Source organism: Centropristis striata, chromosome 8 (assembly GCF_030273125.1).
Source record: "Centropristis striata isolate RG_2023a ecotype Rhode Island chromosome 8, C.striata_1.0, whole genome shotgun sequence".
In the NCBI taxonomy this organism is placed as follows: domain Eukaryota; kingdom Metazoa; phylum Chordata; class Actinopteri; order Perciformes; family Serranidae; genus Centropristis; species Centropristis striata.
This window is the reverse complement of record NC_081524.1, coordinates 37,980,378-38,006,306: the sequence shown is the minus strand read 5'-3', so window position 1 is coordinate 38,006,306 and position 25,929 is coordinate 37,980,378. Positions and strand designations below refer to the sequence as shown.

The window sequence follows — 25,929 nt, the reverse complement described above, 5'->3', positions numbered from 1 at the left end:
CCTCTCCTCTCCTCTCCTTTTTCTCATTTCCTTTCCTTTCCCTCTTCTGTTTTCCTTTTCTTCTCATCTCTTTTCGTCTTCTCTCCTCTTTTTTCCTTTTCTTCTCATCTCTTTTTGTCTTCTCTCCTCTTTTTTTCCTTTCCTTTCCTCGCCACTTCTTTCTTCCTCTCTCCTCTCCTCTCCTTTTCCTCATTTCCTTTCCTTTCCCTCTTCTTTTACCTTTTCTTCTTATCTCTTTTCGTCTTCTCTCCTCTTTTTTCATTTTTTCTCATCTCTTTTTGTCTTCTCTCCTCTTTTTTCATTTTTTTCTCATCTCTTTTCGTCTTCTCTCCTCTTTTTTCCTTTCCTTTCCTCGCCACTTCTTTCTTCCTCTCCTCTCCTCTCCTCTCCTCTCATCTCCTCTCCTCTCCTCTCCTCTCCTCTCCTCTCCTCTCCTCTCCTCTCCTCTCCTCTCCTCTCCTCTCCTCCCTCTCTCCTCCTCTTTGTCTCAGCGTGTAAGACGTCCCTGCAGTAACTGCGAGGGAGGATTGGAGGGGATTTCTGCTCTGCGGGAGGGTAAGAGGGCTTTGGGAGGAAAATCCTTCCAACCCTGCCGCAGATCTGCCGAGAAAATCAAGGCAGCAGGCGTTGCTCCAGTTGCCCAATCCTCCCCATGCAACGTCTCTGTCACTGGAGCAGAGCGGCTGAACTAACCCCTGGACCCTCTCCTTTATAGCTGCACTCTTTAAAAGCCCTGTGAAATGTGCGGAGCAGCCTCCAGTAGGATCCAGGTGTGTTTTGTCTCTGTCAGTCTGCAGCGTACCATGTTCAGCCTTGAGGAGCTCTCTTACCTGGCGTGCTCTCATGCTAGGAGACGTGTTGGCTTGCAGGGAGCTCTGAGGCATGCTCCTTTTTATATTCTGGGCCATTTTCTCCTGCATGATCCATAATCTAATACAGCGTAGGGCTGGGCGATATGGCCCTCTTCTCGTTGGCTTTTAGTGTAAAAATCAACACGTAGAGTGTTGATTTTATGTTGATTTTATGTTGATTTTCAGGATTTTATGATTTTTTGTTTTTATTGTATTCATGCATATTTTATTTTGTGCGGGCAGTACATTTTACATTTTATTTTATTTATTTTTATCCCATTTTTAATTTATTGCATCTTATTGCATCTTACTGATCTATTGTTTACTACATCTCTTTGTATTGTGTTTTTATTGTTTGTGCAGCACTTTGGAAACCTTGTGTTTGCTAAAATTGTGCTATATAAATAAAGTGGATTGGATTGGATTGGATAAAAGAATATCACGATATTTCAGGCTATTTTTGCGATAACGATTATTCTTTGCAATATTACGAAATACTTAAAAAGATGTTGAAATATGTTTTTTTTTAAGTCTGTATGAATAAATAAAAATCTAAAATGTAGTGTGAAGTGCAAATCTCAACAGTTGCCAAATACAAAAACATTTACTTTTGACTCTTGAGTATGAGCAAATAATAAAAAAAAATAACCATTTAGGGGTTTCAGGGGCATATTTTAATGACATTTTGTAAAGGAGAATAAAGGTTCTTGTATGTTTTATTTAAGGCATCTTATTTTGACAGTTTTGTAATTGTGTCATTATCAGACCGCCATTACATTTTTCATCTCGCGCACCCTCTAGCAGCAGCTCACGCACCCCCAGGGGTCCACGCACCACACTTTGGGAATCCCTGCTCTAATACAAAACATATCGGAAACAAGTTGGTGTGTATGTGTGCTATGCGGACACACACACATATGTGCATTTGTTATTTACCGCACACTCCCTGTAGGCAAGCTGTGCCCTGACATTGTCAGGTAAGGTCATATAAAGAACACCTCATTTTAGATGCTGTTAATTATGCAGGAGTGTGGTCGACTGCCATCACTTGGGAAGGTCGTTTGCTCCTCACCCCATTAAAGGGCACAAAACTCTCCAGATATTGGAGTGTGTGTGTGTTAGAACTGCTCATTTTTTTGTTGTGGCTTTGCGATGCTACTGATGCCGTGCTGACATCCTGTTTGAGGTTAAAACTCCCTTTTAAAGGCTTCAGGTTTCGCAGTTGTCTTCCATTTGATGTCACGCTGCAAACGAAAGGTGTATTTATACAAGACATGTTTGCGTACACTGTAGGTATGTCTCTGCATGTTTATATATATTCTGTGACTGTTTATGTGCACAATGTTTTCGCTGATGCTTCCATATTGCAGCCCCTAAGCGAGGGCGTCTGTTTCACCTAATTGAAGGTCAATATTTGCATGAGCATTCCTACAGACAACTTTCCTCGCTTGGTCTAGACAGAACACAGGCTACCACTGTACTTCAATAAAATCAGAGTGGCTGTCATATTCTAGTAGCGCTGCCAAACCTATCTCTCTACACTACGGTACATTTGGACCGTGCCAGTGGAAAGTTCCCTCGTAGCCCACCACTATTATTCTGCAAGAAGCGGTTTGAATATGTTAAGCCAATCAGAATCATAAACTGTAGCCCGAAACGTTGCAGAGCACACTGATTCTCTTGCTTAATACTACTGGGGAATGAGTCTGCAAAACATAGCACATGGCTAATTAAGTTCAGCAAACATATGGGAATTTCCCCTGTTTGATTAGACAGTTTCTAATAGAGACAGGGAGTTTAAAAAAGCAAAACAGCAACAGTGACTGGAGGAGAGAAAAGACATGAAACAGAATGCAAAAGTCAGACAACCAGGCTTATCCTGTGGTCGAAAACCATCTATTAAATCATATTTGTCAAAGTCTGTGAGTCATAGAGCTGAAACGGTTATTCAATCAATCAATCAATCAATCAGTCAGTCAGTCAGTCAGTCATCAGAAAAATAACAATTTCCTCGAACTCTTTTTTTTTTGGATTGCTTTAGTCATTTTTTAAGCAAAAAAAAGCTACAAATTCTTTGGTTCCAGCCTCTGAAATGACAAAATTGTCATCTGAATATCTTTGGCTTTTGGACTTTTGTTTGAACAAAACAAGACATTTTAAGAATTCACCCTTAGATCCACAAAGTTATGTTAACTTTTTGACATTTCATAGACCAAACGAATCAAACTCTTTTGAATGAAAGGTCTGTAAATAAGTAGAGTGTCACAAGCCCACTAGAAATGACTCATTTGATCCATTTGATTCAACTAGTGCAGTGCCTGTAGGAAGATGAACATTGATATTCACTGGAAACTATTAGAATATTATTGGTAAATCGAACCTCGTAGCGCACTTTAAAACTCCTAAAGATAGGTAGGCTAAATAGACTTCCAGATGAGATGAGTCAGGGTGTAAATCCAGAGTGAATTGTGTTACTGACCAGGTGTAGGCCTATCACACAATGGGGCGGAGCTCCCCTAAAAGGCGTCCGATCAGAAACAGTGCAATGCCGCAACACTTCCTACGTAAATGATGATATTTTGAAAAATGATTTAAAAAATCTTCAAAATCGAGGATGCACACCTTTGTGCCATGCGCAAGCCGCATATGAAATCTTAGGTCAGTCTGACAAACGGTCAGAGAGATATGCCCTAGACACACACACACACACACACACACACACACACACACACAGAGAAGCTTCTTGCTTTTATAGATGGATAACATCATAATAAATCATTCAATCCACGTTACAGTTTTTCTGTTAGCGTAGGCCTAAGCCAGATGTTACCTGGCCTGATTCTTCTGAAGTCTGTAGTGTTTGCTCTATGGGCCCCACAGTTTGGAAGAGTCAGCAAAGATTGATTTGTTTTTTTTTCAGATATGCAATTATAACTTTTTTGGCTTCTTGTGCCTCTGAGCAGCCTTCATAGGAAAGAAAAAACCCACCTCCAATGCTGCATCAAGTTCTGTTTATGCATATGTGATCTCTGTGCCATCATTGCAGCTGGGGATTGACTGTATCGGAGCTGTACTGGCTCCAATATATAGTATAATTGTGACATCACAGATGATCACATCATTTATGATCATTATTCTCACTTATGTAAGTGAGAGTGTAGTAACCACGAGCAGTCAGACAACGAGTCAGACTGTTCCACTGAAGTGTTAGTCTAAGATTATGTAATTACAAACCCACATTTGCTTATTTAGCTGTATGATAAGCCTAATAATCCTTGATGAAACAGAATTCATCCACCAGCTTCATAGGTAAACAAAAAGGCATGACAGCAGGTGAATCATCAGGCGGGATCAAGCTTCACAATGCACTGCAGCCTTAGTGAGGTAATCCCGTGTCACATTTGTCACACTGTCATGGTGGATTAGCGGTTGAAACGGCTGGTCAGGTGATGGTGTTGCTCAGCATGAGTCGCTCTGCTGGGGGAAGTTCTGGATGGAAGGTAGAGAGAACGGCTTGTTTGATATTATAGACGAGTCTGTGTCAGAGCTGCTGACACAGAATCACCTCGGTGTAATGAGAAAATAAACAGATGATGGAAAAAAAGAGTGCCACTCATCGCAGGGCTATGTTTGTCCTCTGCTGCTGGATAGCTGAAGTTTTCAACACCTTTTGGGGGAAGGAGGAGCTGTGGGTGAAGCTGAGGAAAGAGGCATTATGATGGCAAATAATCGAGGCTAATGCATGAAAGTCCTGCACAGAAGGTCAATTCATCATAGGGTTGTGCCATATCGTATCGTTCATGATAATATCGGTATATTTTTTTTATGGTTAAAAAAATGCATATCATGATATTGGCAACATTCCTACTTCTTGATGTAGTGGCGTAAGGTTGACACTTAAACAACTGACTATACCGAGTTGCCCTCCAAACACACTGCTGCATTATGCCATTCGTTAGCCACAAGCTAACATTAGCTAACAATTAAAGTTGTTTTAATCACAAAAAGCTACATACTCTCTGTCGCTAAACACATGCAGTTTTCAAAATAAGAGCACAGTCTGTTAACCCATTGAGGCCTGAAAAACCGCTGGGCGATTTTAAAATAAGCCTCTAATTTTCTGGAAATTCTGGAAAAATTCTGGAAAAAAAAGTGTGAACTCTTCTACTAAATAATAGATTTTTCAGCCTCTGTAGCAGATAGAAATGAAATTCAAAAAGTATTTGAGAGCTTATACAAAATACTACAAAATGACGTAAACGCTTTCCAGGCTTCAATGGGTTAATAGAATCCACCACAGGACTTACAAGAAGACTGTCAAAATAAGAACAAAACATATTTATTCTCCTTTTATAAAATGTCATTAAAATATGCCCCCGAAACCCCTATATGGTTATTTTTATTATTTGCTCATACTCAAGAGTCAAGAGTAATTTTTTGGGATTTTGCACTTCAAACTACATTTTAGATTTTAATTTATTTATACAGACTAAAAAAAATATCATATTTTCTATATCTTTTTAAGTATTTCGTAATATCGTCAAGAATATTGTTATCGCAAAAATAGCCTGAAATATCGTGATATTCTTTTAGGGCCATATCGCCCAGCCCTAATTCATCAATCCATTTTCCATACTGTACCCTCTCATCCTGTGCATGATCTGCAGCATATCCCAGCACACACTGGGCTAGAGGCACATAACTGCAAATTTAAATGAATTGGATATTATATGAATTAGGATTTATGGCTGCAACCAAGACAAAAGCATAGCATCGAAATGCATGGCCAGCTAATCAGTCAGTTGACAAAGAAGTAATTACCAACTATTAGCAGTTATTTTTCATGCTAGAATGGCAGAAAATCCAGTTTTCAGACTTTCAAAAATGGATATTCCTGGTTTTCTCTGTTTTATGTCATATTCTTGTTCTTTGAGAAACTTGAATGGGCATTTTTTTTTTTTTTTTTACCATTTGACATTTTACAACCCAAACAATCGATCTAATTTGAAAGATAATCAGCAGATCAATTGATAATGAAATAATCATTAGTTGCAGCCCTAGTGGCGTATGTTTTGGGGTAAAGGAAATGAATAGAAGAATGTTGTAGGAAGCTCTTCCACAGCCGGAGGTGTTACAGTGATTTCTATTATGTAATCCTCCTGTCCTCAACAACCTCAAACAGTCAGCAGTCCCAGTGTTTGCACCCAGGTAGTCCCCCACCTCCTCCCTTTTTTTTCCTGCTTTGCACCGTCAGCACAGTGTTAGGGAGCAACCCCAGCTTAGTCACTGCAGACTTTGATTTTTTCATCAATGCTCTGCAACTCTAATATGCTTAATGGCGCCGCGCTCGCCCTCTGAGGACCCGTGTCTCACCCCGATGTCAGCTGATTGACAGGTTGCAGCACCAGTGAAGTGGCCAGGGGGAGGGAGACGGAGTCTGGTCCGGGGTGGGTGCATGGTGCATCTCTGGCCCCAGGGTGGAGGCAATATATCACTCTGACACCCGCGCCCATAGGGAGCCCAGGAGCTGCACGGCTGGTAGCATGTGACCAGCGGAGAAGATCGAGGGTTCAGCTCCCTCGACCTTCCTCCTTGGACCTCTCTTTCTTTGTCTTAGGCCCCGTTTACACGAGGACGGTCTGAACAGAAGACGCAAAAGTGGCGTCGCGTCTTCACTTTTTATTCCTCGTTTAGACGAGCGTTTTCGGGAGGAAATCTGCTGCATACGGTGACGCAAAAGTGTGTGAAATTCGATTATATGCAGCCAGGCGGCATCACTTAAAGCCATAAGAGCATCTTTGGGCATGCAGAAGTTTTCACGCCACACATTTTCATCAGCTACTCCTTCCACAAAGTTCTCCACCATCACTAGATCTCCCAGGTCTCGTTCACAGCCGTCTGGCTCGCCTCCGACCAATTGCTGCATCCAGAATGTGATGGAGGTAATTCCAGATCCTTCTCTGTTCACTAATACTATCTGTACATATCCTGTACATTTGGTGGAAAGACTCCTGTAAGTTTATTAGAGCTGCCAGAGCAGCTTGAAGGTCCGCCGCATGGAAATAATCCCACATTTGTTTATTTCCCTGTACTGGAGCATGTATGTGACGTAAACACATACGTGACGTGAGCAGATCAGATCAGAGTTTTGTGTCTTGTCAGTGTAGACGACACGCTACGGAGGAGCGGATTTAACTTTTCCACTTTGGAAGGTGGTTTCAGATTTTTGCATTTTTAAGCCCCAAAAATGCCGTCACCGTCTAAACGAAAAGCACTTCCGATAAAATATTTTGACGTTTTTACCCGCGAGCGTCCTCGTGTAAACGGGGCCTTTGTCTCAGCACCAAGCTGTAGTAGTGTGTATGTAGCTATCTGAGAAGCTGATCATTATTCTGTGAGAGTACAGTAGCCAGAGCAGGGGGGCTGGGTTCCCACTCGCTGCCCCTGAGTAGGGTGTCCATTACTGTGGGAGTGCCTAAATTACACAGAAGAGGGAGATCAGGAGAAACCCTAGTGTGAGTTTTGGAGAGAGTAGAGGGGGGGCGGAGAGGGGGAAGAGTGGAGAAATCAATTTGTCTCCGAGCAAAAAGAGACAAGATGAGACATACACACATTGTTGCAGGCGTAAAAAGGAAAAAGATGCCCTATGTGTGATTACATGATTTCAAAACTGTCTTTATGACAAGCAGTGTAATAAGATTGTAAATTAAGTTAACTTCTTGAGCTAAATTCCACGTTGGTGGGGAAGCATCATGTTTCTTTGTCAGCCTGTGAGATGGATGGTGGTTCCAGTCTTGTGAGAGTGCGTCGTCCCTGTTGCTAAGCTTGCAACAGTCTGTCTTTTATTGCTCCTAATTGTGTGTTTTGGCTTGCATGACTGTTTTCAACACAACAGATACACGAGTCATAGGTTGGAGGGCATAGTCTATGGCAGGGGTGTCAAACTCAAATACACAATGGGCCAAAATTTAAAACTTGAATAAAATCGCGGGCCAACATTGAACAAATAAACCTTTTAATATATACCAAACATGTTTTGCTTTAACATTAAATATGGAACCAGCAACGCTTATAAACATACAATATATAACTAAATAGTGCAGACATGCAAAATCAAATTTCAAATAAAAAACACATCAATTTATTAAATAAAAAATAAATAAAAATCGTATGCCTCTTTTCTATTTGCATCCTTCTGATTTAAATATCAAAATAAACTTTTTCAACAGGTTAATAAATTCTGCCTTTCTTTTCGCCATTTTTGGGAAGGGGTAGCTGGGAGACAGCTCTAGCTTGAGGTTGCTATGACGACTGTCACAGAGGAGCGTTTCTGGGTCCTGTCCTGATTGACGCGCCAAAACAACAGCAGGGCATTGTGGGATTTGTAGTATTAGCGGTAAATGCGCCGTATAATACCGGCGGGTCAGCTTTTATAGTACAATTATAATATAATAATTTGGTATTGCCTTGCGGGCCAAATAAAATTACACTGTGGGCCAAATTTGGCTCGCGGGCCAGAGTTTGACACCCCTGGTCTATGGCTTAGGAGTGGCTGAGAGGATGAGAAGAAGCAACATTTTTTTCTTTTGTTGCTAAAGTGTGGCCACAAAACTCAGAGGCTGCAGTTTATAGAGAGTATCAGTGTTTCATCCCATCAATCTGTGTAATGCACTGTTTATTGCTTTTCTGTGTAACTACAGTGTTATCAGATTATCCTCAGTGCAGTTTTTCATGGTGAACTTTGTATTCTGCCAAGTCTTCACCACTTTAGTCTGTGTTTCAACAAACACTGCTGTATAAAGATTTTCAAAAATGTTATCCTTCCTAAAGCCAGACAAGGCCTTCAGTCTGAGGGTGGTCTTTATTGTGTCTATTTATTTCTATCCTCTATCTAAGGTCAGCAATTTTTCACCATGCTAGTGGGATGACTTTGTAGATGGCAAATTAGTTCTGCAGTCAACCCACTACTTTGGGCATGAATAAAATATCTCTATTGGATGGATTGTCATTAAAGTTTGTACAGACACATTGTTTCAAAAATGATGAATAATGATCCCCTGAAATTTCATCTACTGATACCAATCAGAGTCTGAAAGGTGAAGCCTTTGCAGAATTGGTTCAAACCTGCATTGTTTCTAATGGCCAGCAGGGGGCGACTCCACTTATTGCAAAAAGAAGTCAGATTGTACAGAAATGTATGAGAAAATGACCTTTCATCTTAGTTGATTTTTTTTTTACCTCAGCAAACATTTGCTTAAAGAGTCACTGAAAACCTTCTTGTTCCACGTTTATTTGTATTAGAAGTCAATTATTCATTTTGAATTACGGATACCAAGCTAGCTTGCGTCCTCCCACTCAGCTTCACCCTCTCGTCCAAATGTAGGGCGCTTTCACACCTATCTCGTTTGGTCCGGACTTTAGGACTTTTCAGTTTGATCCGAACCTAAATTCCAGGTGTGAAAGGTGCCCCAGTCCGCACCAAAGGACCAAAGTTTGGTCCGACCAAAAGAGGTGGTCTCGGTCCGGACCAAACCAACCAAGGTCCGAACCTTCCGCAGTGTGAAAACAACTTTTTTATAGTTCGGACCTTCGTATCAATGACAGGAAGTTTTTTGCCATAACTCGCAGGATTGCGAGCCGTTTTCTCCTCCTCTCCTGTCGACGGCGATACAGTTTTCTCATGATGAGGAGGCTCATCTTGCGAATACCAAGCACTCTCATGTATTGCTTATTAAGCTGATGCTGCTGGTAGTAAAAGACCAGCAAAAGTATTTGTTGTGGTGATCTGCCTGGAGGTGCAGCTGCGTGTGTGTGACAGCGGCCGTGCTGATGCATGCGCGCGACGGCATGTGCATTGCTCATTCATTTCTTCATTCATTTAGTGTAAACACCTTAAGGAAGTAACACTGAGGTCAGATGGCAGCCGGCCTAACAACGCAGCGTAACCAAAACAAAATGAGCCGCGGAAGTCCACAGGGAGATGACGTGTCCAGTAGAATTGTCTCGTAAAGTCCTTTATTCCTTTTGCAGTGTGAAACCAAAACCAACAGGACCAAATGTATACAATGTAACAGAACACGGACCTTGGTTCGGACCTTGGTTCGGACTTTCAGGTGTGAAAACGTCCATAGTCACCTCAGATTCCAAAGAAACAAGATGGTGACAGCCGAAATGCCCCACTTCATTGATCTTCATCTCTACCAGCAGCTAGATTCCACCAATGTAATGATTTTGAACAGGGAAATCAATCTATATTGTTTTGCTTTTTTTAGTCCTTTCATGATGCTTCATTATATTTAAGGTAAAAATAATTCATTTGAAACCAATAATTACTAATAAAACATTTAGTGAAAAACTTAAATAACTTTCAGTTATCCTCGTTGCTATCCATTGTTCTCAAATCTTGTTTGACCAACTGTGTCATGGTGACCTTAATGTGCTGACTAACTCTCTGAATCTACGGATGTCAGCTGATAAGCTTGTTAACCACGCACGTCATCCAGGTTTCCCTCATCGGTCAGCTCTTGAGGAAATGAATTAACTTCCAGTAACTTGTTGATTCTCTCACTTCCACTGTGAATGTACAGTCAGAGTTTTAGAGACGAAACTGATAATTGTGAGGGGAATATAGAGGAATTTAAACCCAGAGGAAATCAAGAACCATGCAACACTTTTTGTTTTTTTATTTGGGTCCACATGGTTTTTTTTTAATGGCTAGTAAAAGAGATTTTCAAGAGAAGATAACCCTTGTTGATTTAATTTGGTAAAACTTGGAAATATAAATTATTGACATTTAGGGCAATAATGTAAGTTAGCACAACAAAGGAAGCCAGTTGTCTGCTCAAAAACAAGTTTGTGAGTTGTTGTTACTTATATCTTTAAGTTGGGGTTCACAACAAGGGACAATAGTTCTGATAACTCTTATTTCTTTGTTATGAAATTCGGTCATTAGCGAAAGCTAGCGGCTAACTAATGCTAGCGGCTAACTGATGCTAGCGGCGCTACTTGTCCACTGTGAATTTACAGTCACAGTTTTAGAGACGAAACTGATAATTGTGAAGGGAATATAGAGGAATTTAAACCCAGAGGAAATCAAGAACCATGCAACACTTTTTGTTTTTTTATTTGGGTCCACATGTTTTTTTTTTAATGGCTAGAAAAAGAGGTTTTCAAGAGAAGATAACCCTTGTTGATAAGCAGCTCATAATTGCATAACTCTATTAGGTAATTTCCAGTTAGCGTGATATTAAATTAATGGGCATGTGATTTCAGGTATTCATTATATTGGGTGTTTTTACAGCAGGTTCAGACAGGTATTACTCAATCAGTACTGAGGTTATGTGTACAGGACGCAGCAGTGTTTCGTGTTCAATAAGCAGAGGCAGTTTGAGTAGAATAGGCGGCGGTACACTGCAAAAAAGCCAACTTGTATTTTTTGGCCTAAAACAGTGATTTAATTTGGTAAAACTTGGAAATATAAATTACTGATTTTATGCTCAAAAACAAGTTGGTGAGTTGTTGTTACTTATATCTTTAAGTTGGGGTTCACAACAAGGGACAATAGTTCTGCTAACTCTTATTTCTTTGTTGTGAAATTCGGTCATTAGCGAAAGCTAGCGGCTAACTGATGCTAGCGGCTAACTGATGCTAGCGGCGCTACTTGTCCAATGTGAATGTACAGTCAGAGTTTTAGAGACGAAACTGATAATTGTAAAGGGAATATAGAGGAATTTAAACCCAGAGGAAATCAAGAACCATGCAACACTTTTTGTTTTTTTATTTGGGTGTTGTGTTTTTTTTTAATGGCTAGAAAAAAAGGTTTTCAAGAGAAGATAACCCTTGTTGATAAGCAGCTCATAATTGCCTCTATTAGGTCATTTCCAGTTAGCGTGATAATAAATTAATGGGCATGTGATTCAGGTGTTTTTTATATTGGGTGTTTTTACAGCAGGTTCAGACAGGTATTACTCAATCAGTACTGAGGTTACACTGAGATATCTAGTAACCTGGCATGACAGAAAGCTCTTACAGTAAATATTCTCAGCGGGGGAAACATTCTCTGAGGTAACATCATGATCCAATGTGTGTCAATGCATACAGGGAAGCCAGTGAAGTCTGGTGTAGGGCGTGTTCACAGACAGTGCTTCAACCTGTATTGGATGACAAATCAGCCGTACGTAACCAGGCAAGAACTAACAGGAAATCAATGTATCCAGCCACCTATCCTACATCAATACACTGTCTCAGTTTCTCGCCATAAGCTTGCTCATCTCTGTGTCTTTTCTTTCTCTCACTCTGTTTTCTGGCTCTGCAGTGTGCGCTTCTTTGAAAGCCACAGCATCTCTATTTTAAGGACGTCTTTGTTTCTCTGCTTTCTATTCAAATGATCAGTTTCTCACAGGCGGGAGGATGCAGCTCGGAGAGCAGGTTCGCAGGGAGAGCGAGGGTTAGAGAGAGAGAAGGAGGTGGCGAGTCAGGTTTCTCCTAACCAGATCTCTATGAGGTGATGACAGCTGGAGGAATGCGCCGCTAATTCCCCTAACGTGGGTCACGTGACCTTTTGGGGGTTCGCTTACCGTCCAGAGCAATTTGAACGGTCTGGTTCGTCAAGGGAGGAGAAAAATGTTCATCTGTAATGTGTGTGTCATATAGTGTGTATGATTTGAGGTAACTGTTAGTGTGGCTCCGTCTAGTTTTACTTGAAACGCACACTTCAATTATGGAGCGTGAGGATGTAGTTGACGCGTGTCTTAAGTCGAAAAAATCCCATTTATTGTCCCTTTATTGAAAACCTTTCGTTTGAGCATTACAAACAATAAACTGCAGCAATCCAAAATATAATAATAATTATGAGCACGGTCAAAAACTAGTGTGCTCTCCTCGTCTCCATAATCCTCATTAAAACAAAGTAAGCAATTATGACGTTACACACATCTCAGCCAATAAGAAGAGTGCAATTCCTACGAACTAATAGGCGTTCCTACAACCTCAATAAAGAACTATAAACTTATGAAACACAAATTTGAATTATTTATCAGCTTCTCTACAATGTACAAAATGGTTCTAACAGTAACGCTTTATAATAAGGTCCTTAATAACCATTAATTAACAAGTAATAAGGCATTGTTCTCACTTTAGATCTGGTAGTTGCAAAAAGCATAGTTAACTTATAGTTAACTTATAATAGATGAGCAATAAAGTATATTCTCCTTGGCGTTCAGTCCCAGCTAGGCAAGAATCCTTGGCTTTCTTTTTTACTTTTTTACCCCTTTATTTGTCTTTTTTATCTAACTCTGTTTTTGATTGAGCTTTCATTACTATTTTATACTATTTTATTTTATTGTTTTACTGTTTTTAGTATTTTATTGTTTTCATTGTTTTTATTTATACCTATTTGTGTATGATTTGTTCTATTTTAATAACTGTACATCACTTTGGTCAACTGAGGTTGTTTTTAAATGTGCTGTATAAATAAACTTTGACTTGACTTGACTTGAAGTATATTTTAATATCAATAAGCAAACAAAATAAGATTAATAAAGGCATGGCAAAGACATAATGGGTGGGTCATGGGTGTTTGTAATGCCATTGTTAACACTTATTTAAGCTTATAAACACACAATAATGTTAATAAGCATCTTGTAAGGACTTACAAGGGCCTTATTACTTGTTAATTAATGGTTCTTACAAGGACCTTAATATAAAGCGTTCATTCAGAAACAGTGTGCAGGATATGAGTGGCTGTGTGGCCAGACTAGACTACACCGCTGACACATTTCTGTCTGTCTGCTAACACAAAGTGGGCCAGTTGTTTTGCAGTCGAGTGCCATGTTTGACTAATGAAGGTGTCCCCTCATTTTTTCAATATCAGAACTTTTTCGTCATAGCAAATAACTTCTTCTCACCGAAATTTCGGCTTCCTTATAGTCAAAGTTTTGGTCGGAATTGGACACCAGTGCATGTTTGCTTGTCCCTGGCGCTTTGTTACTAAGCAGCATGCAGGTATTGACACTCATCTTGACACCTTAATCCTCGTCGACCTTGTGTTTACAGTACGGTAAGGCTCTGTATCTTTAGCTCTCTGTTCTTGACAACTGTTCCTGTAAAGATAAGATTAGCACTGTGAAAGCAGCATGATTATTTGACTTGTTTAAATAAGCTGGATAAAGAAAGCATATATGGAGCTGGAAAACTATGGAAAAAATATTTCAAGCTTCTTAAAGGGTCAGTTCACCCAAATAATGAAATGGTGTTTTTTATTTTTGGATCCATTCGTATAAAAAGTTCTGCTTGTATTTACCCAGGTTATGATATATCTGTCCCAGAAGCTGTTCTCTCATATGTACTCTTGACTCGGCGGTACACTGCAAAAAAGCCAACTTGTATTTTTTGGCCTAAAACAGTGATTTAATTTGGTTAAACTTGGAAATATATGTAAGTTAGCACAACAAAGGAAGCCAGTTGTCTGCTCAAAAACAAGTTGGTGAGTTGTTGTTACTTATATCTTTAAGTTGGGGTTCACAACAAGGGACAATAGTTCTGATAACTCTTATTTCTTTGTTGTGAAATTCGGTCATTAGCGAAAGCTAGCGGCTAACTGATGCTAGCGGCTAACTGATGCTAGCAGCGCTACTTGTTACAGCTACAAGAGTAGCCATTAGCGTATCAATGCTAACTCAAAATTGTTCATAGTGGCGTTACAATCGTACCAGAGAAATTCAGAGTTGAGCAAACTCAAAAACAAAAAGTTATTCCACTTTTCTGAACATGATTTGATTACTGTCGGACTTAAGTGAGAGGCGGGTTTCTGATAACACGTTGCACATTTTCCGTTTTGCCGGTTCACATTGATCCCACCTCGCACAGCCAATTTTACTCTGCTACTACCTCTGAAGTCTGATCACTTGGTCCCTCCGTCACACCTCGAGGACGCTCAGAGGCGTAAATATCGCAGCTTGAAATGGAAATCTGAAAAAGGGCTTTCCTGGAGATATTCTGTTTGGTTTAGGCAAGGTGTGGTGTCTGGGTGGAGGGTGCAGTAGGCAGGATATGATGCAAATAGGAGCCATTTCATAATTTGGCCATATACAACCAAGTCTCTTGCTGGTTCTTGAATTTGTCTGATGATTTTGTCATTGCGCTTGTCGACTGAAGTTCCAGAATTTCATCATCTCTCCAGTTTGACATGTGTTTTGGCCAGTGAATACACAGAATCTTGTATTCTTTCAGGTTCATTTTGAAAAATCATGAGTACGTTGTAAGTAACTTGCTCGCTGTGAATTCTCTGGAAAATGACCTGCTCCGTTCATACATGGGCTCAATCAGTATCACACAGACTCTGTATGAGGGAGCTGGCATGGAGAGCCTGTTCTTGTCATGGGTGTGTGTGTGTGTTCCTCTAATATCTAATAATAATATAATATAATAATAATAATATCTAGATAAGTTCAGGGTTGGAGTGCATGTGTGAAAGGGACCAGAGATTACTGCCTCCACCTCAATACAATGGACAGGAACTTTTCTTCTTTGACAAAGTGCATCATTATTTGGGAAAAGAACAAGTTAGAAAACATGTTCTGGTGCATTTGAGCTGATCCTTTAAACCAGGGGTGTCAAACTCAAATACACAATGGGCCAACATTTAAAACTTGAATAAAATCGCGGGCCAACATTGAACAAATAAACCTTTTAATATATACCAAACATGTTTTGCTTTAACATTAAATATGGAACCAGCAACGCTTATAGACATACAATATATAACTAAATAGTGCAGACATGCAAAATCAAATTTCAAATAAAAAACACAAAAATGTCATTCATATATGAAATAAAAATTAAATAAAAATCGTATGCCTCTTTTCTATTTGCATCCTTCTGATTTAAATATCAAAATAAACTTTTTCAACAGGTTAATAAATTCTGCCATTCTTTTCGCCATTTTTGGGAAGGGGTAGCTGGGAGACAGCTCTAGCTTGAGGTTGCTATGACGACTGTCACAGAGGAGCGTTTCTGGGTCCTGTCCTGATTGACGCGCCAAAACAACAGCAGGGCATTGTGGGATTTGTAGTATTAGCGGTAAATGCGCCGTATAATACCGGCGGGTCAGCTTTTATAGTATAATAATAATATAATAATTTGGTATTGCCTCGCAGGCCAAATAAAATTACACTGCGGGCCAAATTTGGCCCGCGGGCCAGAGTTTGACACCCCTGCTTTAAGGATATATTCAAAGAAAATATTCAGAGGTTTGGGTGGACTGGAATCATGAAGGACAAGGTCCCTCTTTTGTACTGATGTCCACAAAACACAAAAACACTCCACCATATGCGTGCAGTGAGTAACCTTCAGTGCAGTTTATGATTGACATGTATTCTGTACATTCAGCATTTCAATTCCACACACACACATACAGATTTACTAAGAGAGTGTTTTAGCTGCACTTGATTGTCGTGTGTGATTGATGAGCTGTCTCCCTCGGCCCTGGAGCTGCAAGTCTCAAGATATAGAGGCTGCACACCGCGTACACATTTGATAGCCTTTTATGAGATTGTCTCAGTCGGCAGATAGAGTCGCCACTGTACACTGTAAAAAATGTTTGTAGAAATTACAGTAAAACACTGTCAGATTGCATCAGAAACAGGTCGTAAAATTAAACATTGTACATCACCGTAGTAGATACTTTTAATTACTGTAAATCAAAGAATAGTATAAAACTTTAAATTCTACCGCCATAAATTGTAGAAAACACACAGTTTTGCTCTAAAAATATAAAATGTTCATGTAAAGTTAATGGAGAAATACCATAATGACACAATTATCTTAAAATAATGGGATTATTCTGTATAAATTACAGTTTTTGCTGATATTTACATTTACATACGCTCACTGTATTTTTTACGGTGAAGTTCTGGCAACCACAGCTGCCGGTATTTTACTGTAAATTAAACAGATTTTTTTTTACAGTGTAGGTCGGAGCCAGAAGACGAAATGACCATGTAGGAAAGCTCTCTCTTTGTGTCTCTGTCTCTCTCCTACGCATTTGCACGCTCCTCTATCTTGTTATTCTCTGTCTCGCACTTGTTCCTTCTCTCTGTTGTCCGCGACCCCCGCTCACTGAACAGAATCTCACACGCACAGTTCAGATCACCCAAAAAAGAAGCAAAATGACCAAAAAAGGAAACAAAATGACCAAAAAATACTCAAAATGACCACAAAATGACCAAAAAAAGAAAAAAATTACCAAATAAAGACACAAAATGACCAGAAAAAGGAAACAAAATGACCAAAAAAGACACAAATTGACCAGAAAATGACCAAAAAAAGACACAAAATGACAAAAAAAAAGACACAAAATGACCAGAAAAAGATACAAAATTACCAAAAAAATGATTTGGCGACCCCCAGAAATCATCCCGCGACCCCAATTGGGGTCCCGACCCCAAGGTTGAAAATAGCTGGGTTAGGTGTGAAAACACACAATTTTGCTCTAAAAATATAAAATGTTCATGGAAAGTTAATGGAGAAATACCATAATGACACAATTATCCTAAAAATAATGGGATTATTCTGTATAAATTACAGTTTTTGCTGATATTTACATTTACATACGCTCACTGTATTTTTTACGGTGAAGTTCTGGCAACCACAGCTGCCGGTATTTTACTGTAAATTAAACAGATTTTTTTTTACAGTGTAGGTCGGAGCCATGTACTGAGAAGACGAAATGACCATGTAGGAAAGCTCTCTCTTTGTGTCTCTGTCTCTCTCCTACGCATTTGCACGCTCCTCTATCTTGTTATTCTCCGTCTCGCACTTGTTCCTTCTCTCTGCCTCACACATGCACTCACACACACCTCCACTTTTCAAGAAACAAATACATAAACAGACAGGTTATGGCACATGGGGTTTGTATATGTGCGTTGGGTTTGAAGGGCAGCTGACGAGGCGTTGATGCGTCAGGAGAGCCTCTGTTGACAGGCCGCTAATGTAGCGTGGCACCAGGCAGAATGGGCAGCGGGGGCACGCAGCGGAGGAGGGAGAGTAAACTGTAAACCGACACTTAGGCTGAATGGAGTTGTTTGTCACTGTGGGTAGCAATTACTCGGACTGGCCTGGCTTTGAGTAAACTCCCTGATCCAACCTGGTCTCACAGAAATCCGTGAAATAGCCACGGATTTCGCTTAACTCAAAATCCGTGGAATAGCCACGGAATCGCTCAAATTTCCGGAAATATAAATTACTGACATTTAGGGCAATAATGTAAGTTAGCACAACAAAGGAAGCCAGTTGTCTGCTCAAAAACAAATTTGTGAGTTGTTGTTACTTATATCTTTAAGTTGGGGTTCACAACAAGGGACAATAGTTCTGCTAACTCTTATTTCTTTGTTGTGAAATTCGGTCATTAGCGAAAGCTAGCGGCTAACTGATGCTAGCGGCTAAATCATGCTAGCGGCTAACTAATGCTAGCGGATAAAAATTACCCAAAAAAGACACAAAATGACTTAAAAAAAGACACAAAATGACCAGAAAAAGGAAACAAAATTACCAAAAAAGACACAAATTGACCAGAAAAGAAATAGCCACGGATTTCGCTTAACTCAAAATCCGTGGAATAGCCACGGAATCGCTCAAATTTCCGTGAAACTGACACGGATTTCGCTACAATGCAAGTTAATGACAGTCATATCCCGTGGCTGTTCCATGGATATTTGTTCCTATTGGTTTGTTCCAAGTCACGTGACTTTCAAGGTCCCTGCGGTCTGAACAAAAAACATGGCGGACAGTTCTGTCATTTTTAGTGAAAAAATTAATATTTTGACTTTGTTTCTGCATAAAAATGGATTTTGATCACATTTCTAGCAAGAAATATATGTTTTATTTTCTAAATATTCACTCAGTGAATGTTCATAATCACTTTGTGGTGAAGATCTCGCCAGAAAAATAGGACTGTCATCAACTTGCATTGTAGCGAAATCCGTGTCAGTTTCACGGAAATTTGATCGATTCCGTGGCTATTCCACGGATTTTGAGTTGTTTGATTGTTGAGTTGATTTTGAGTCCATGTTGCCCCTCTGCCAGGCCGGGGGTGAGACAGGCGGGGGACGGAGGCCGCCGTGTCGATACATTCTGCGGCCTGGTTCCTGTGTTTGAAGCCCATTTCTGCCAGTAAAACAAAAGATAAGATGAAAACTTGTGATGAAAAATAGAACCTGTACGTTATTAAAATGAGAAACTTTCTCAAAATGATGATTTATTATCACAAAATAAATTGAAACTCTCTCAAGAGATACCAAGTCATTATTTGGAGATACTATGTGATTATTTCAACAGTTATTATTATGAAATAGTAAGTATCACAAAATAATGGCTTACTTATCTTGAAATAATGACTAAGCCATTATTTTAATAACGTTTCTCATTATAATGACTTACAGGATGTTGTTTTTTAAAATCACATTGGCAGAAATTGGCTTCTGTCAAAGCAGGTTATCATACACCTTGACAGACTCAGGTACAGACCAGGGTTATAATAGTTTTGGATTTTTCATTAGTTTTAGTTTTAATTTCGTTGTGAATTTTTGTCTTCAAATTCAGTTAGTTTTAGTTCGTTTTTAGAGTGAGTTTTCTAGTTTTAGTTTAGTTTTTATTTTTTTGAAAATGCTTAGTTTTAGTTTCGTTTTTAATATTTTTAGTGTAAGTTTTAGTTTTTTTGTAATGGGCTATGTGTTGGGTGCCAGATTCAAAGAGGTCATAATAAATTTTTCCTTTATTTCCTTTGGTTTATCCATCTCAGCCCCAATAAGGTTATTAACTCTTACAGTTCCTGGTGTTTTGAATTTTGTTGTAGACATCCCAGTCTCAGTAATGTGTTGCATGTTCAAATAGAAACACTGAATTATGAATGAAAAAACGAAAACTAAGGAAATTTTTACTATAATTTTAGTTAGTTTCAGTTAGTTTTGTAACCACGCAATACAGTTTCAGTTAGTTATCGTATTTTTAAAAACTCTAGTTTTTGTTTTTATTTCAGTTAACGAAAATCTTTTTTCAATTCTAGTTTTCGTTATTTCGTTAGTTTTCGTTAACTATAATAACCTTGGTTTGAACACACTCAGGCTCAGCTTCCACCTGTTGACTCCTCCATGTGTGTGTGTTTGTGCAGCGAGTGCTGAAAGCAGCAGTAGCTCCAACTTTAACAGCTCAAATGAACATAGTCACAGGTTAGCGAGATGCACAGATAAGGCATGGCGCCGCCGGGTCATGCACGGTGCTGCAGCAGCGCTCGCCATACCTGCTGCAGCTTCACACAGGAAGCGGTACAACAGCTGCAGAAAGAGGAACTAGCACAGGCTTTCCCATCACTGGGCGAGGAATCCACATGAGTGACTTCATAGAAAAATAACTTTACTGCACACGTGCACAGACACTTGTCATTTACCAGCATGTAGAGATTGAAGATTGAGATTTCTAATTCTGTGGTTCAGACAAACACACATCATGTTTTCCTTGTTGAATAAAAAACCAAAACTTTCTAACCTCAACCTGGCAAAAAAAAATTGAGGTTGAGTTTTTTTTTGTCCCCTCTCCAGTCACTGTAACTGAAGATCTCAGGCTCATTCTGTTCAGTTGCACCATAACTTGAGAGAGCAAATATAAAGCAGCCGACTGTGAATGACAGGTACAATAAGCTGCGTGGGAGAATTTGCACTGTGATCTTGACATCCACGCATCGCTGAAACTTGTGGGCGAAGGCAGGACAGCTTTTGAAAATGTCAGTTCCTCTTTCTATATTTATCCACTCCTGCACCCCCCCATGCTTTGTCACCCTTTTATTTCATCTGCACGCCACTCGTGCTGCGATTTAATGTTTAGTGTTGAGCTGTCCAAAGGCAGATGAGGTTTCTTTGACAGCAATGTATCTGTTTCACTTGTGTACAGTAACTCCCTACGAGGCCCCGGAGTCTGTTTGTTTACTGCTGCTGTCCCTAATGTATTTGTTTCATGTCAGAGTACCATTCAGCCTTTGAGGCAGTGAATCAAAACTAATGCTTCAGACTCAGAAAACACTAATACTTTATAAACCATAATAGCTGGCTTTACACTGCCGTCGCAAATTGCTAATGATACATCAGCTCTCTATAGGGTATCACTTACCAATCAGGGGCTTTACTCAGGGCACGGCTACTTTCAATAATCACTACCCAGAGCAGCCCCGGAGACATGATTTCCTGGTAGCCTTCCTCATAATATACATGAAGTTTACTTTGCCGCATATAAAGACAGTGGCGCTTATTAATGCTTCAGCACCATGGAAAAGGAAAAGATAATGAGAGTGTGGTGCAAGGCTGAAATTGAGAGCTAAATGGGAGGAGAGTGGCTGCGAAGAGGGAATTGTGCATTTCTGTGTGTCACAGAGAAATGGAGATGAATAGAGAAAAGAGAGGCAGAGAAACCCCTCAAGATTAAAAAAGAGAGAGATGCTGAGTGAAACAGAGGGTGGTCAGTCTGTCAGTGTTTTACAGGATCAGATATCACATCTGCTGAGGATACATATCGATCGGCATTAACAAAAGACTAGCATGCAAGACTCCATTAAAAGGCCGCTTGGTTGCATGTCGAAGACTCTCCGCTCGCTGGGTTATATCTGCTTTTGTGTCATGTACATTTGAAGGCCTAATGAGAATGAAATAAACAAGTGGTTTATTCTTCAGACAGATATCTCCTCTTTAAGGTTTATCCAGACGAAATTCTTGTAATGCTTCCTTTTTTAAAAAAAAGGTATAATGCAGGGGTATCAAACTCAAATACACAATGGGCCAAAATTTAAAACTTGAATAAAATCGCGGGCCAACATTGAACAAATAAACCTTTTAACACGTTTTGCTTTAACATTAAATATGGAACCAGCAACGCTTATAAACATACAATATATAACTAAATAGTGCAGAAATGCAAAATCAAATTTCAAATAAAAAACACATCAATGTCATTAATTTATTAAATAAAAAATAAATAAAAATCGTGTGCCTCTTTTCTATTTGCATCCTTCTGATTTAAATATCAAAATAAACTTTTTCAACAGGTTAATAAATTCTGCCTTTCTTTTCACCATTTTTGGGAAGGGGTAGCTGGGAGACAGCTCTAGCTTGAGGTTGCTATGACGACTGTCACAGAGGAGCGTTTCTGGGTCCTGTCCTGATTGACGCGCCAAAACAACAGCAGGGCATTGTGGGATTTGTAGTATTAGCGGTAAATGCGCCGTATAATACCGGCGGGTCAGCTTTTATAGTACAATAATAAGATAATAATTTGGTATTGCTTCGTGGGCCAAATAAAATTACACTGCGCCCGCGGGCCAAATTTGGCCCGCGGGCCAGAGTTTGACACCCCTGGTATAATGCGTATGGTTGTGTGTGTATCTCTCAGTCCGTCTGCAGCTAATCCGTCATACTACTGGACCCATCAGCCTAATATTTTCTGTGCACATTTATGACTGTACGCTCAAGGACTTCTAGTGGTTACGGTAATTGACAATTTCCGAGAAGCCTATTTTATTGACTGCAAAGGTCACATTTCGGCCTTTTGTTGCTCTAAAACTGCCCTGGACCATCTGCAGATTAATTCCATACCCGATATGTTATGATCAATAAAAGTTTGGCATAAAACAAGCTTTACTAATCCCCATTGTTGTCTTCGCTGCCCATCTTGACTGTAAGTGATCCGTGAGGGACAACTGAGTGAGAGTCAACTTTTCTTTGTTTGGGCACCTGGCAGAGAGCCGACTCTGCTGAGTGTACTAGTCTGGTTATACAAGTGTTTGATCATCAGCGTAAGTGTTGGACAAATTAAAATAATCTGATGATGCTGCTACATGAAAAGTCAGAGGATGACCAACGTTTTATCCTGAGAGGGAACACACTGAACAGAATCTCAAAAGACACAAAATTACCAAAAAAGACACAAAATTACAAAAAAAAACACAAATTGACCAGAAAAGACACAAAATGACAAAAAAATGACACAAAATGACTAAAAAAAGAAACAAAATTACCAAAAAAAGGAAACAAAATTACCAAAAAAGACATAAATTGACCACAAAATGATGAAAAAAGACACAAAATTACCAAAAAAGACACAAATTGACCAGAAAAGACACAAAAAGACACAAAATGACACAAAATCACAAATAAAAGACACAAAATGACCAAAAAACACATTAACACATGAACACTTTCAAAGAGTTTCAAAGGATTCAAAGAGTCAAACCCACAGACGGACCAACAAGGTATTCAGTCAAGTTGAATTATTTAATTGATATCAAACATGTATGGACGACAACAATTGCAGCATTTTCGCCAACTTCCCGACTATTCTGACATGTGGCCTATAGAATCCTCAGATCTTCTATTTTCATATGATACCAATATCTCCAGTATATTCCTAAAAGTGAGCCCGCCACAGCCTCTGGAAATATACAAAAACGGCGAAAATACTGACCTCCGCCGGAACACTAAATATCGATACTTGGCGGCCATGAATCAATATAATATTGCCAAGCAAAATATTGCGATATCATGCTGTATGGTCTTCACATTTTCAAATGGAGAATTAAATGATGATACAGCAACATTTACCCCAGTAATGACATGGATTTAGTGGTTTGACTTGCTGTTCCCAGAAGATTCAGCCCACTTGGGTACATGGACGTCTTCTTTGATCCCCCTTTTTTTTTTTGCAAAATAAAACCAAGCAGGTAGAGCAATACTTAGCCACAGTTGCTTTTATACACTAGGTGGGCTCCCTCTTTAAATGGGTTATGTTTCTATCACAATACCACAGTCTTATGGACAGACGGGGGTCAGTTTACTGGAAGACCACACGTCTGAAATAATCTGCCCTCAGAACAGGCAGAACCCTCTCCGAATACTCCCATATTTGCTCGCTTTACTGCCTGTGTCTGCAGTTTATGGGGTGAAAGTCCAAAAATATGTCATCTGTATGGTTGTCTGTAAATGCGCAAACCACTCATTTGGTCTAAATTATAGTCTGTGGCTGCTCCAAAACAACAAGAAGTTTCTTATAAAGCATGATGTGTTGCTTGCCTCTGCATTATATTGTATAGGTGTATGTCATGTGACCATACCACAGGGGAGCCCTTGTTTCCATTTACTGTAAACGAAAACAGCTTTGCATAATGTGACACGCTTGAGGCCAGTGAGCAGCATATGGTTACAATTTAATATAGCATCATGAAAGCTCGCTTTCACACCCTTGCACTTCCCATTTTGATCCCAGTATTCAAAATTATTATCTTCTCTGTTGTCGCTTGCAGGTTTGTTGGACTTAATACCTCGTAGCTCTCTCTAGTTCCTAAGCAGACTGTGTGTCTGCAGCCCGGTCCCCGGCCTCGCTAATCATTACGTCTGTGTAGAGCAACTTTCCTGTCAATCATCGCCACAGTGGCAGTTTTGTTCCCGGGCCTCTGCCTCCTCCCAACCTTCCCGTCACAACCCCTCAGTCTGAGGAACAGAGGACAAAGGGATGACGGATGGGTGAAGGTCCCTCGCAGGGAAGTACAGTATTGAAGGTGCGTGCTGTAAAGGGTGACAATGAGCACATTCAGGCAGACACAATACAGAGCCTCGGCATCAGGGAGAGTCGCCCAGCATCAGGCCAGCCAGCAGCCGCACAGAGCCAGGGGTAATCACCAAGGCCTGAACAACACTCCTATTGACTGGGAGCAAATAAAATAAGAGAGGAAACACAGAGCAGAGGAGGAAGAATAGGAGGACATGTGAACAGCAGCACAGGAGAAGACGGGAGGGAAACAAACATTTGATAAATGCAACATGGTCTCACAGAAATCCGTGAAATAGCCACGGATTTCACTTAACTCAAAATCCGTGGAATAGCCACGGAATCGCTCAAATTTCCATGAAACTGACACGGATTTCGCTACAATGCAAGTTAATGACATTCATATTTTTCTGGCGAGATCTTCACCACAAAGTGATTATGTACATTCACTGAGTGAATATTTAGAAAATAAAACATATATTTCTCGCTAGAGATGTGATCAAAATCCATTTTTATGCAGAAACTAAGTCAAAATATTGATTTTTCACTAAAAATGAGAGAACTGTCCGCCATGTTTTTTGTTCTGACCGCCGGAACCTTGAAAGTCACGTGACTTGGAACAAACCAATAGGAAAACTTATTAACTGTCATTAACTTGCATTGTAGCGAAATCCGTGTCAGTTTCACGGAAATTTGAGTGATTCCGTGGCTATTCCACGGATTTTTAGTTAAGCGAAATCCGTGGCTATTTCACGGATTTCTGTGAGACCAGGTTGGTCCTATTGACTGGGAGCAAATAAAATAAGAGAGGAAACACAGAGCAGAGGAGGAAAAATAGAACATGTGAACAGCAGCACAGGAGAAGACGGGAGGGGCACAAACATTTGATAAATGAGGTGGTGATAAGCAGTGGTGGAAGAAGTATTCAGATCCCGTACTTAAGTAAAAGTACTAATACAACACTATGAAATTACTCCACTACAAGTACAAGTCCTGCATTCAAAACTTACTGAAGTAAAAGTACAAAAGTATCAGCATCAAAATGTACTTAAAGTATCAAAAGTAAAAGTACTTGTTATGCAGAATGGACCCACTCAGATTGTTTTATATATTCTAAATACCTTATTACATAATTTGTATTGATGATTTTATGTAAGCAGGGTTTTAATTTTGTAAAGATATGGCTCATTTAAGTACTTAATATACTGTTATAAGATTTAATAAAATAAAAAAAGTCTAATCACCTTAAATTGATCATATGTTTTATGTTGAATCTCGACCTGAAAAGTAACTAAAGCTGTCAGCTAAATGTAGTGGAGTAAAAAGTACAATATTTGCCTCAAAATGTAGTGGAGTAGAAGTATACATTTACAGAAAATAGAAACACTCAAGTAAAGTACAAGTACCTCAAAATTGTACTTAAGTACAGTACTTGAGTAAATGTACTTAGTTACTTTCCACCACTGGTGATAAGTGACATGTGTGGTTTAGAAAGACA

The 25,929-nt window shown here is 39.6% G+C and overlaps 1 protein-coding gene across 1 annotated transcript in view; it reads left to right on the top strand.

Annotated features, from left to right (window-relative positions):
• The window catches only part of LOC131975905 (transcription factor HIVEP3), a 69,311-nt gene that overhangs the window by 7,664 nt on the left and 35,718 nt on the right, over positions 1 to 25,929 (top strand). The window lies entirely within an intron of this gene.